Below are 9,779 nucleotides of genomic sequence, written 5' to 3'. Positions count from 1 at the left end.
TTTTTAAGGATCTCCTGCTGTCTTCAATCATGGAAACTACAAATGTCCTTAGAAACTCCCAAATCTATTAATGAGTCATTTGGCCTATTGTTCATCTTTGGGAGACTTCAGACTCTGCCCCTTTAGGAATCCTGGCCATAATCAGTCCCCTCTATAAAATCCAAACTCCCAAAGCAATCCCCCAACCCCAATATCCATTATATTCTCCTCTGAAGAACTACTTCCTTCAATAAACATGGGATTAGATTTTACTCTTTTAAATTTCATTTTCACCAAAGATTTTGGAACAATATATAAAGGAAGGGATATTCGTACCCACTCCTGTGGTATTCAGCCACAGTAAGAATTAGGCAGTACCAGAGCTGTAGATTTGCCTTTCTGCTCCTTAAGCCAAATGGCCTTCTTGGTGTTCATGTGAGCCACATGGATGAGAAATCATTGCATTAACTATGTAGTGACCAACAGTACAGATTAGTCCGGTAGGGCATTTACAGAAAGGTATTCTAGAGGATGATGCTGTGTCCGGAATTGGTGGGTTCTTGGTCTCACTGACTTCAAGAATGAAGCCGCGGACCCTCACGGTGAGTGTTACAGTTCTTAAAGGTGGCGTGTCCGGAGTTTGTTCCTTCTGATGTTTGGATGTGTTCGGAGTCTCTTCCGTCTGGTGGGGTTCGTGGTCTCGCTGGCTCAGGAGTGAAGCTGCGGACCTTCGCGGTTAGTGTTATGGCTCTTAAGGTGGCACGTCTGGAGTTGTTCTTTCCTCCTGGTGGGTTCGTGGTCTCGCTGGCTTCAGCAGTGAAGCTGTAGACCTTCGCGGTGAGTGTTACAGCTCATAAAGGCAGTGTGGACCCAAAGAGTGAGCAGCAGCAAGATCTATTGCAAAGAGCAAAAGAACAAAGCTTCCACAGTGTGGAAGGGGACCCGAGCAGGTTGCCACTGCTGGCTCATCAGCCTGCGTTTATTCTCTTATCTGGCCCCACCCACATCCTGCTGATTGGTAGAGCCGAGTGGTCTGACAGGGCACTGATTGGTGCATTTACAATCCCTGAGCTAGAAACAAACGTTCTCCACAACCCCACCGGATTAGCTAGATACAGTGTCCACACAAAGGTTCTCCAAGTCCCCACCAGAGTAGCTAGATACAGAGTGTCAGTTGGTGCATTCACGAACCCTGAATCAGGGTGTTGATTGGTGTGTTTACAAACCTGGGGCTAGATACAGAGTGCCGATTGGTGTATTTACAATCCCTGAGCTAGACACAAAGGTTCTCCACGTCCCACCAGACTCAGGAGCCCAGCTGGCTTCACTCAGTGGATCCCTCACCGGGGCCGCAGGTGGAGCTGCCTGCCAGTCCCATGCCGTGCGCCCGCGCTCCTCAGCCCTTGGGTGGTCGATGGGACTGGGCACCGTGGAGCAGGAGGCTGCGCTCGTCCGGGAGGCTCGGGCTGCACAGGAGCCCACGGAGTGGGGGGGAGGCTCAGGCATGGCGGGCTGCAGGTCCCGAGCCCTGCCCCGCGGGAAGGCAGCTAAGGCCCTGCGAGAAATTGCGCACAGCAGCTGCTGGCCCAGGTGCTAAGCCCCTCACTGCCTGGGGCCGGTGGGGCCCACCGCCGCTCCGAGTGCGGAGTCCGCTGAGCCCACGCCCACCCGGAACTCGCGGTGGACCGCAAGCACCACGCGCAGCCCCGGTTCCTGCCCACGCCTCTCCCTCCACACCTCCTCGCAAGCTGAGGGAACCAGCTCCGGCCTTGGCCAGCCCAGAAAGGGGCTCCCACAGTGCAGCGGCGGGCTGAAGGGCTCCTCAAGTGCCGCCAAAGTGGGAGCCCAGGCAGAGGAGGCGCCCAGAGCGAGCCAGGGCTGTGAGGACTGCCAGCACGCTGTCACCTCTCAATGCCTGAATCAATATCACTGTGTACATCTGGTGTTTAGATGATAAACTTTAGATCTGCATTGCTCTTGACCTAGGCATTTTACCAATATTTCAGTAATGTAAGAACAAAATATCTCAAAGGATTACAAAGAATACAACCATTCACAAGACATACAGTTTCACAAAAAAATCATTGGTTCTCAAAGTGTTTTCCTGACCAGAAGCATCAATATCGCCTGGAAACTTGTTAGAAATTAAAATTATCAGACCTCAGAATCGGCATGTCAGCATCATTCTGGTGGCCTGATCTCATGGCGTCCTATAAGAGAGATACCATGCCATCCAGTGGAAGCTATCTGCTTGCCAGGATGCCCTTCTAGAACTGAGAAATGGAGGGAAATAACCCCATAGGTGTGAGTCCTGAAGCTCCTGTGAGACAACTGGTCAACCGCACAAATAGGAGAAGTGAGAGTGTGAAGAGTCAGAGAGCACCCTGAAGGTGAGAAAGGAAGGCCAGGGCCTACACTGGGCCTCATTTGGGTTCAGAGCACCCTGCCCAGATGTCACTGCCAGCCCTGGCAAGTTCTAAGCACCAGAAAGGCACTTAGAAAACTTTGACGAAGAGACTTCAGAGCACAGGAGTCCCTGAGGCTGGGGTTTGGGGGAAGGACAGTGGATGGCATGGAGCCTGGGGCAAAAGCCCTGGTGGCCCAGGTCTAAGCATACTATTGACCTCCGTCTACAAAGTGTCTCCACTTATTGCTAAACACCAGCCTCTACTTTCCCTTAGGCCAGTCTTTGTACATCCATAGATCCCAGCATAGCATTTTGCATGTAAGAAGAGCTCAATAAAGTTTGTTAACTGTTCCACACATAAATCTTATGGTTATTTTAATTAAAAGAAAAACTACACTATTTGTGGTCTGAATTAATACCACCTGCTGTGGAACGCTTGTCTGAGTCACAAGGTGATCACAGCAAGTCAACAGCAGACTTGAGATCAGGAGGTTACTAATCAGGTCCTTCTGACTCTGAACACCACTGCTTTCTACTATACCATGTGGCTCTGGGCCCATCAAAAGTCATAGAGACCTGAACTTGGGAAGATTGGATTAGGTGAAAATCAAATAAGAGAATGGAGTCAAAAAAAGGTCTCTGGTAGAAATCCCTAAAATAAAGAGTATACAACCAAACTATGGCTACAATGATAGGTCTCCTGGAGGAGAGGGATCATTTGACTTCCTGCAAACTATTCATCCAGACTGCTGTGGTTTTAAAACAAATCATTTGATACTCTTCCCACAGAAGATGGAGTCTAATTCTCCCTCCTTGATGTGGGCTGGCTTTGGCAACTCATTTCTAATAACTTGAATGTAGCAAAAGAGACACTTAGTATCTTCTGAGGTAGGTTAGAAAAGCAACACAGCTCCCTCCTAGCTTTTTCTCTCTCTTGAAGGACATGTCTTGGGAGTCTCCAATCAACATGTGAAAAAAATCTGGCTACTCTGAAGCCACCCTACTGGGGAAATCATATAGAAATAGACAGAGATGGCCATAGGGCACCAATTGTTCCAGACCTCGGTTGTTTGCATCAACCACCAAACACATGAGTAGGGAACATTCAAATAATTTCATTCCTCCACCTTCAGCTGCCAAAGCTGATATCAGGTGGCTCAGAGACAGGGTGCTCCCCCCAAGCCCTGGCTAGTTACAGATTCATAAGTAAAATATGGGTGTCTTTAGCCACTAAGTCTTGAAGTGATTTGTTCCATGGCATTGCATAACTAGAACATAGTCCAAACCAAAGGAGGTAAAAGATTCCTATCAAACAGAGAACAACTGCTAAATATTATTACTTAGAAGGATGGTTTTCAGCATCTATAAATAACACATTTTTGCCTACTTTCTCCAGTAAAGGATATGGACAAGTATACACATTCCTCCCTGCCAGGAACAAAAAGCCAGTAAAATAGGGGAAGTGTTTAGTGCCTATTAGAGCTGCCCATGAAATTTGAACATGTTATTCTAAATGAGATTTTCACATTCAGTTCATAATTAGTTGAAATCAATTCAGCATTTTTTTCCCCCTCCAGGACTTCTCTTTTGCTGGGATTTTACCAGATTTTCAGGTTGGAGGAAAATTTTACTTTGTGGTCTATTTGTGAATATTCTGTTAATGTTATTTGTTTGCTCTACTTAGAAAATCTGTTGATTTTTTTCATATCTCTGGAATATTCTTTGCTGTTCCTAGGGCCTAGCCTGTTGTATCTCATGTAGCTTTTGCTCCCTACTCATATTTTTCCTGTTGGTGCCTCTTTTAGAATAACTGACTCTCAGTTTTCTCAGTTTTGGTTCCTCCACTAAACTCTCTTGGATCATTCAAGCATTCTGTATTTTTAAGTCCTCTCTCAGCCCTGTGCCATTCAACCCCCAAGGCCCCTGACCTGGTCCAGCACCCTGGGCATCTCTTCTTTTATGCCATTATCACTCTCCTGTCTCCATCTTCTTAATTTCTTTCATGAGTAATTACAATGGTCTCCTAACTGGTCTCCTTGTTTCCAATATCTTCCTCCTGTAATCCAGGCACCCCGTTGCTGTATATCTTTCTAAAACACCCATCTCATCAAGTCAGGGGTTTAACACATCCAGAGTCAAGTCTAAGGGCACAATAGCCCAAGGCTATTCCTGACTTAATCACTATCCTCCCTTCCAGGTTCATAACCCCTTTCCTCTCCCCATAGCAAATTTTCTAGTCATACCACTCTGCATATGGTTTCCTAAATATACCATGTTTTTCTGGGCTCCATCACATTTGAAAATAGTGCTCTCTCTCTTCCCCACCCTTCCTGCTGCACAATCACCTGTGGAATCCCTGTTTATCTTACAAAAATACAACTCAGTTGTTACCTCTTCTAGGACAACTTCCCTGACCCCTCTAGAAAGAGTTACTAGCTCCTCTACCTTGCACATGATTCTGTTGCTGCACATGTCACAGTGAAGGAATCTGGGTATTTACAAGTCCATCTCCCCTGCTAAACCCTGAGCTCCTCGGGAGAAACTGTCCTATTCATCACCTAACACAAAGCCATCTACACCGAAGAGGCTTAATAAATGTTTTTTCATTACATAGGACAGAATAAAATTAACAGCCAATCAGTGGAAGATTACCTGAATGATAGACCAAATACCTCTTTGAAAAAACAGCCTCTGGAAGCTACCCAGGCAAACCTAAATGTATAAAGTTTATGTCACCATAACAAAACTTAAACTTGATCCATAGCTCTGTGGAAAGTGACTGAGCTGATTCAGTAAAAAGGGTATATACCCAAAGGATTATAAATCTATAAAGATACAGGCACAGGTATGTTTATTGCGGCACTGTTCACAATAGCGAGGACTTGGAACCAGCCCAAATGTCCATGAATGATAGATTGGATAAAGAAAATGTGGCACATATACACCATGGAATACTATGCAGCCATAAAAAAGGATGAGTTCATGTTCTTTGCCAGGACATGGATGCAGCTGGAGACCATCATTCTCAGCAAACTAACACAAGATCAGAAAACCAAACACCGCATGTTCTCACTCCTAAGTGGGAGTTGAACAATGAGAACACATGGACACAGGGAGGGGAACATCACACACTGGGGCCTGTCATGGGGTGGGGGGCTAGGGGAGAAATAGCATTAGGAGAAATACCTAATGTAGATGACGGGTTGATGGGTGCAGAAAACCACCATGGCACGTGTATACCTATGTAACAAACCTGCACGTTCTGCACATGTACCCCAGAACTTAAAGTATAATAAGAAAAAATAAAAGAAATGAGGAGATGCAAGGCCAACTGAATATAAACCATCTAAAAAGTAAGTTTTGTTGTTCGCTCGTGTAATTCTGGTTAAAATTAATAAGGATTATGAGCTCTAAGAGGTGGAAAGTCATTCCTATCTTGTCCTTAACTCTGGTCCAATCCTTTCTTAGAATACTAGGTCTGAGCTTAATTTTCAAACTTTCATAAAAATGGAATGAAGTCACAAGGGGCCCAAAGAAGAAAAATAGAAATTATTAAGATTTGAAAATAGGAGTGATAAGAAAACATTAAAGATATTACAGAAACAATTTCACTAGTAGGAATTATCCAAAAATATTAATTAAGAATGTGTGCAAAAGATTAGCTACAAGAAAGTTTATAGAAGAATTATTTTAAATTATAAAAAAAGTAAATTAAAAACAAGTGACCAAAATAGGAGATCATATCTTTACACATCAATACTTTGATAGACAAGATAGGAAAGTATAAGGATGGAATTATGTTCAATGATATAGTCATTGAACATCAGATTATAGTATATGTAGTAAAATTCTATTTTTATAAATCTACATATGTATAAAGTATGCATAGATAAAAGTCTGAAAGAGAGTACAGCAAAATGTTGGCAATGATTATCTCTGGAATTTGATTTATTTTTTTCATTTTGCTCATCTACATTTTCCATGTTTTCTAAAATCATCATGTGTTGCTGTATAGTTTTTTAAATTTAAAGTAATTTAAATTAAACGGTAGAAATTGGCACGAGTTAGCAGTGGATATAATCAGGAAACCTCTATAATCTTAGTTTCCTGGGAGCATAAAGTAAATTAGACATAAAGCCAAAGGTAGGCTAGGGTGAATAAAGGGAGATCTCACAATGTCAGGCAAACAAGTTGGGTCATTATTGTGTAAGCAATATGGAACTTTGAAACTTTTTGTTCACAGGAATGGGCTCTAATATAGTTGTTATTTAGACAGATATTTGATGGGTAACACTGGGCTTGGTGACTAATTGGGTTGGTAGAAAGACAGGAAAGCAGAAGGCAATGTTTACTACTATAAGGTTTGAAGGCTAAGACATTGGGCAGAAGGTGATGGCTTAAATAGGCTAGAGAAAGAGGAGAAAAAAAAATTGCAAATGCAGAAGGAAAGCATGAGTGAGCTGGACTCCGGACTTTTGCTCTAGCAGCCAGGCAACAGCTACTGTTGACCAGGGGTCCCCAACCCCCTGGAACCAGTACCTGGCCTGTAAGGAACCAGGTCACACAGCAGGAGGTGAGCGGCAGGCAAGCCAGTGAAGCTTCATCTGTATTTACAGTTGCCCCCCATTGCTCACATTACCACCTCAGCTCTGCTTCCTGTCAGATCAGCAGTGGCAGCATTCTCATAGGAGCACAATCCCTTTTGTGAATTGCGCATGCAAGGGATCTAGGTTGAATGCTCCTTATGAGAACCTAATGTCTGATGATCTGTCACTGTCTCCCATCAGCCCCTGATGGCTGTCTAGTTGCAGGAAAACAAGCTCAGAGTTCTCATTTATTCTATATTATGGTGAGTTATATAATTATTTCATTATATATTACAATGTAATAATAACAGAAATAAAGTGCACAATAAATGTAATATGCTTGAATTATCCCGAAACCATCCCCACCACCCTGGTCCGTGGAAAAATTGTCTTCCAAGAAACCAGTCCCTGGTACCAAAAAGGTTGGGGGCCACTGCTGTTGATTCTTGGGAACTTGATGTGGATCCTTTTTAGAGGACAAAAGAGTGTTAATACACGTGAAGTTTACACAATTCTTGTAAACTTCAGATTCCCTAGACCAGTTTTACATTTCAGAGACCAAATTTAACAAAGCAACTCTGAATCCACATAAATGTTTAGTAACTTGAGATAAATAAATTAAATGAATGTTGTTGATATTCTGTTTTGATAGTGTCAAATTTTCCTTTTCACAATGAAGAATTCCTGGAATGAAACCCAGAGAAATATCTGTCAAGGAATCAGAAGAAATAATACAGAAAGTAATTTCTTTAATCTGAAGTATCTAAAGCTGAAAAGGCATTGAACAATCACAAAAACTGGAGGAAAAAAAGCAAAGGAAAATGAGAAGCATAATACTTTAATTCTCTTTGTTGATATTTTAAGATAGTTCTTTACTAATTTATTCTTTGCTCTTTTCCAAAGAGATAGCTTGTTTCATCACCTTAATGTATTTATAGTCATTTATAATTATTTCAGAAAAGCTTTTTTGGTGCATTCCAAACTGGATTTTAGTGAGAAAGCACTGAGTGGAATGCTGATGTGTCTTCTCATTGACTTCATGATCTCCAGTCCAAAAATTGGTACAATGAAACTTCATTCTGTATAATCACTAACCTCAAAGGACATGTTATTGATTAAAGTACATAAGTCTAGTTTGTACTCCAAATATTTAAAAGAATGAGAGGTGTTCAAATAGAAGAGTCTGTCCACTTATAAAAAAATAGACTAGTAGTCTATTTTACACTAGACTACTCAAGAAGAAATCTCTCAATGTTCTTTCAAAAAGCCATTTGACATTGATACCTTGTGAGGAAATGACCCACTCACCACTCAACACTATAATGAGGACAGGCAGATTTAAATTTAGAAATTTCAATTTGTTTCTTCTCTAACCTTTCCAGGAAGAGAGAAGGCTGCAGACCCACAGAGATGTTCAAGCTTTGATTATGAATACCACCCAGTCCCCTTTACGTGAGCCAAGCAGATAAATTCATCATCTGGATTGAATAGAGACATTTTTTAAAAGACAGAACTGCACCCACCCAACATATGTCATCAAAGTATCAGTTTCCAAATGAGATATCAGAGAGAAGAGCTGAGAAGAAGATCTGAGAAGCATTACCCACCAGTGATAGGGAGAAACACCTTAAGAAATATAGCCAGGCGCGATGATTCACACCTGTAATCCCAGCACTTTGGGAGGCTGAGGTGGGCAGATCACCTGAGGTCAGGAGTTCAAGAGCAGCCTGGCCAACATGATGAAACCCCATTTCTAGTCTCTACAAAAATACATCTCTAGTCTCTACAAAAAGACAAAAATTAGGCATGATGGCAGGTGCCTGTAATCCCAGCTATTTGGGAGGCTGAGGCAGGAGAATCGCTTGAACCAGGGAGGTAGAGGCCACAGTGAAGCAAGATCACACCATTGCACTCCAGCCTGGTCAACACAGCAAGACTCTGTCTCAAAAAAAAAATAAATAAATAAAAATAAATAAATAAATAGAAATGTCATATTACCATTATTCACATTCTATAGATGAGAAACTGAGTCTGTGGGACACAAAATAACTTGAAGTTGCAGAGCCAGTAAGTGGCAGAATCAGAATTCAAATCCATATCTATCTCAGTCTAGACCCTGGAATGTCATTACGAGGCTTATAATATTCTCCTTATATCATGGATTCCTAATAGAGCAATTGTACTTGAAAACACCTCAAAAGGAACACAGTCCTGTAGCTTTACCCAGTGCTGTAATGCTTGCCACAAACTGTATGTCTTTCCACAGGCTCCATCCCTTGCCCCTGCCTAGTAGCTTCTACTTTAGTTTGCCTCCCACTTCTCAGGACCAGAGGAATCAGTGAAGTCAAAACTTCTCAGGCCCATCCTGAGTGTCTGTTGGCTAGACCTTGTTGGAAGTGGCTCTCTCAGGCTCCTCTCTTTCATATGATACACAATCTAGTTCATGGCTCCTGTATGCACAGCAGAGATGCTGAAATTGATCCTCCTTAAGACACATACACAGGCCAGACCTTCATCTGTGCTCGACACCTCTATGCCTGTGATCACCACTTTGGCTTGGTCTAGGAGTCCTCAGATTCTTACAACTAGGATCCTTTAGGAGTTCAAGGTCCAAGGACCTTTTGCCAAGCCCCCAGAAGAAGGGCCATGGAGAAAAACTCTAGATGGTTATATAAGCAAAGCAACAGGGTAAATACATGCATGTTCATGGAGTTTTCATTTTATTCAAAGGCTTAGAGAAACAAAATGTGGAAAGTATCTGATAATTTAAAACAATTTTATAAAAGTTAACATGGATATATTACAGA

Source organism: Pan paniscus, chromosome 2 (genome assembly GCF_029289425.2).
Source record: "Pan paniscus chromosome 2, NHGRI_mPanPan1-v2.0_pri, whole genome shotgun sequence".
NCBI classification, from domain to species: domain Eukaryota; kingdom Metazoa; phylum Chordata; class Mammalia; order Primates; family Hominidae; genus Pan; species Pan paniscus.
Note: the sequence above shows the minus strand (reverse complement) of the source record.